The following is a 5150-nucleotide window of genomic DNA, read 5'->3' on the forward strand; positions in this document are numbered from 1 at the left end:
ATTAAATAAGTAAAGTATTTTTGAAGAGCACAAAAATAATGAAGCTAAATGCCATACAAAAGTAGAAAAAATGTTAAATTTTGAGAAATTCGGATTTTTGAATTTTTGATAATTTTGGATTTTTTACCAAAGGTTGTAGACTATTAAATAAGTAAAGTATTTTTGAAGAGCACAAAAATAATGAAGCTAAATGCCATACAAAAGAAGAAAAAATGTTGAATTTTGAGAAATTCGGTTTTTTGAATTTTTGATAATTTTCGATAATTTTGGATTTTTGACCAAAGGTTGTAGACTATTAAATAAGTAAAGTATTTTTGAAGAGCACAAAAATAATGAAGCTAAATGCCATACAAAAGAAGAAAAAATGTTGAATTTTGAGAAATTCGGTTTTTTGAATTTTTGCTAATTTTCCATAATTTTAGATTTTTTACCAAAGGTTGTAGACTATTAAATAAGTAAAGTATTTTTGAAGAGCACAAAAATAATGAAGCTAAATGCCATACAAAAGTAGAAAAAATGTTGAATTTTGAGAAATTCGGATTTTTGAATTTTTGATAATTTTTGATAATTTTGGATTTTTGACCAAAGGTTGTAGACTATTAAATAAGTAAAGTATTTTTGAAGAGCACAAAAATAATGAAGCTAAATGCCATACAAAAGAAGAAAAAATGTTGAATTTTGAGAAATTCGGTTTTTTGAATTTTTGCTAATTTTCCATAATTTTAGATTTTTTACCAAAGGTTGTAGACTATTAAATAAGTAAAGTATTTTTGAAGAGCACAAAAATAATGAAGCTAAATGCCATACAAAAGTAGAAAAAATGTTGAATTTTGAGAAATTCGGATTTTTGAATTTTTGATAATTTTTGATAATTTTGGATTTTTTACCAAAGGTTGTAGACTATTAAATAAGTAAAGTATTTTTGAAGAGCACAAAAATAATGAAGCTAAATGCCATACAAAAGAAGAAAAAATGTTGAATTTTGAGAAATTCGGTTTTTTGAATTTTTGCTAATTTTCCATAATTTTAGATTTTTTACCAAAGGATGGAGACTATTAAATAAGTAAAGTATTTTTGAAGAGCACAAAAATAATGAAGCTAAATGCCATACAAAAGTAGAAAAAATGTTAAATTTTGAGAAATTCGGATTTTTGAATTTTTGATAATTTTGGATTTTTTACCAAAGGTTGTAGACTATTAAATAAGTAAAGTATTTTTGAAGAGCACAAAAATAATGAAGCTAAATGCCATACAAAAGAAGAAAAAATGTTGAATTTTGAGAAATTCGGTTTTTTGAATTTTTGATAATTTTCGATAATTTTGGATTTTTGACCAAAGGTTGTAGACTATTAAATAAGTAAAGTATTTTTGAAGAGCACAAAAATAATGAAGCTAAATGCCATACAAAAGAAGAAAAAATGTTGAATTTTGAGAAATTCGGTTTTTTGAATTTTTGCTAATTTTCCATAATTTTAGATTTTTTACCAAAGGTTGTAGACTATTAAATAAGTAAAGTATTTTTGAAGAGCACAAAAATAATGAAGCTAAATGCCATACAAAAGTAGAAAAAATGTTGAATTTTGAGAAATTCGGATTTTTGAATTTTTGATAATTTTTGATAATTTTGGATTTTTTACCAAAGGTTGTAGACTATTAAATAAGTAAAGTATTTTTGAAGAGCACAAAAATAATGAAGCTAAATGCCATACAAAAGAAGAAAAAATGTTGAATTTTGAGAAATTCGGTTTTTTGAATTTTTGCTAATTTTCCATAATTTTAGATTTTTTACCAAAGGATGGAGACTATTAAATAAGTAAAGTATTTTTGAAGAGCACAAAAATAATGAAGCTAAATGCCATACAAAAGTAGAAAAAATGTTAAATTTTGAGAAATTCGGATTTTTGAATTTTTGATAATTTTGGATTTTTTACCAAAGGTTGTAGACTATTAAATAAGTAAAGTATTTTTGAAGAGCACAAAAATAATGAAGCTAAATGCCATACAAAAGAAGAAAAAATGTTGAATTTTGAGAAATTCGGTTTTTTGAATTTTTGCTAATTTTCCATAATTTTAGATTTTTTACCAAAGGATGGAGACTATTAAATAAGTAAAGTATTTTTGAAGAGCACAAAAATAATGAAGCTAAATGCCATACAAAAGTAGAGAAAATGTTGAATTTTGAGAAATTCGGATTTTTGAATTTTTGATAATTTTTGATAATTTTGGATTTTTTACCAAAGGTTGTAGACTATTAAATAAGTAAAGTATTTTTGAAGAGCACAAAAATAATGAAGCTAAATGCCATACAAAAGTAGAAAAAATGTTGAATTTTGAGAAATTCGGATTTTTGAATTTTTGATAATTTTCGATAATTTTGGATTTTTTACCAAAGGTTGTAGACTATTAAATAAGTAAAGTATTTTTGAAGAGCACAAAAATAATGAAGCTAAATGCCATACAAAAGTAGAAAAAATGTTGAATTTTGAGAAATTCGGATTTTTGAATTTTTGATAATTTTTGATAATTTTGGATTTTTTACCAAAGGTTGTAGACTATTAAATAAGTAAAGTATTTTTGAAGAGCACAAAAATAATGAAGCTAAATGCCATACAAAAGAAGAAAAAATGTTGAATTTTGAGAAATTCGGTTTTTTGAATTTTTGCTAATTTTCCATAATTTTAGATTTTTTACCAAAGGATGGAGACTATTAAATAAGTAAAGTATTTTTGAAGAGCACAAAAATAATGAAGCTAAATGCCATACAAAAGTAGAAAAAATGTTAAATTTTGAGAAATTCGGATTTTTGAATTTTTGATAATTTTTGATAATTTTGGATTTTTTACCAAAGGTTGTAGACTATTAAATAAGTAAAGTATTTTTGAAGAGCACAAAAATAATAAAGCTAAATGACATACAAAAGTAGAAAAAATGTTGAATTTTGAGAAATTCGGATTTTTGAATTTTTGATAATTTTTGATAATTTTGGATTTTTTACCAAAGGTTGTAGACTATTAAATAAGTAAAGTATTTTTGAAGAGCACAAAAATAATGAAGCTAAATGCCATACAAAAGTAGAAAAAATGTTGAATTTTGAGAAATTCGGATTTTTGAATTTTTGATAATTTTCGATAATTTTGGATTTTTTACCAAAGGTTGTAGACTATTAAATAAGTAAAGTATTTTTGAAGAGCACAAAAATAATGAAGCTAAATGCCATACAAAAGTAGAAAAAATGTTGAATTTTGAGAAATTCGGATTCTTGAATTTTTGATAATTTTTGATTTTTTACCAAAGGTTGTAGACTATTAAATAAGTAAAGTATTTTTAAAGAGCACAAAAATAATGAAGCTACATGCCATACAAAAGAAGAAAAAATGTTGAATTTTGAGAAATTCGGATTTTTGAATTTTTGATAATTTTGGATTTTTTACCAAAGGTTGTAGACTATTAAATAAGTAAAGTATTTTTAAAGAGCACAAAAATAATAAAGCTAAATGCCATACAAAAGTAGAAAAAATGTTGAATTTTGAGAAATTCGGTTTTTTGAATTTTTGCTAATTTTCCATAATTTTAAATTTTTTACCAAAGGATGGAGACTATTAAATAAGTAAAGTATTTTTGAAGAGCACAAAAATAATGAAGCTAAATGCCATACAAAAGTAGAGAAAATGTTGAATTTTGAGAAATTCGGTTTTTTGAATTTTTGCTAATTTTCCACAATTTTAGATTTTTTACCAAAGGATGGAGACTATTAAATAAGTAAAGTATTTTTGAAAAGCACAAAAATAATGAAGCTAAATGCCATACAAAAGTAGAAAAAATGTTGAATTTTGAGAAATTCAGATTTTTGAATTTTTGATAATTTTTGATAATTTTGGATTTTTTACCAAAGGTTGTAGACTATTAAATAAGTAAAGTATTTTTGAAGAGCACAAAAATAATGAAGCTAAATGCCATACAAAAGAAGAAAAAATGGTGGATTTTGAGAAATTCGGTTTTTTGAATTTTTGATAATTTTTGATAATTTTGGATTTTTTACCAAAGGTTGTAGACTATTAAATAAGTAAAGTATTTTTGAAGAGCACAAAAATAATGAAGCTAAATGCCAAACAAAAGTAGAAAAAATGTTGAATTTTGAGAATTTCGGTTTTTTGAATTTTTGCTAATTTTCCATAATTTTAGATTTTTTACCAAAGGATGGAGACTAATAAATAAATATAGTATTTTTGAAGAGCACAAAAATAATGAAGGTAAATGCCATACAAAAGTAGAAAAAATGTTGAATTTTGAGAAATTCGGTTTTTTGAATTTTTGCTAATTTTCCATAATTTTAGATTTTTTACCAAAGGATGGAGACTATTAAATAAGTAAAGTATTTCTGAAGAGCACAAAAATAATAAAGCTAAATGCCATACAAAAGTAGAAAAAATGTTAAATTTTGAGAAATTCGAATATTTGAATTTTTGATAATTTTTGATAATTTTGGATTTTTTACCAAAGGTTGTAGACTATTAAATAAGTAAAGTATTTTTGAAGAGCACAAAAATAATGAAGCTAAATGCTATACAAAAGTAGAAAAAATGTTGAATTTTGAGAAATTCGGATTTTTGAATTTTTGATAATTTTCGATAATTTTGGATTTTTTACCAAAGGTTGTAGACTATTAAATAAGTAAAGTATTTTTTAAAAGCACAAAAATAATGAACCTAAATGCCATACAAAAGAAGAAAAAATGGTGGATTTTGAGAAATTCGGTTTTTTGAATTTTTGCTAATTTTCCACAATTTTAGATTTTTTACCAAAGGATGGAGACTATTAAATAAGTAAAGTATTTTTGAAGAGCACAAAAATAATGAAGCTAAATGCCATACAAAAGTAGAAAAAATGTTGAATTTTGAGAAATTCGGATTTTTGAATTTTTGATAATTTTTGGTAATTTTGGATTTTTTACCAAAGGTTGTAGACTATTAAATAAGTAAAGTATTTTTGAAGAGCACAAAAATAATGAAGCTAAATGCCATACAAAAGTAGAAAAAATGTTGAATTTTGAGAAATTCGGTTTTTTGAATTTTTGCTAATTTTCCATAATTTTAGATTTTTTACCAAAGGATGGAGACTATTAAATAAGTAAAGTATTTTTGAAGAGCACA

This window comes from Leptopilina heterotoma, unplaced genomic scaffold (genome assembly GCF_015476425.1).
Source record: "Leptopilina heterotoma isolate Lh14 unplaced genomic scaffold, ASM1547642v1 Lhet_169, whole genome shotgun sequence".
In the NCBI taxonomy this organism is placed as follows: Eukaryota; Metazoa; Arthropoda; class Insecta; order Hymenoptera; family Figitidae; genus Leptopilina; species Leptopilina heterotoma.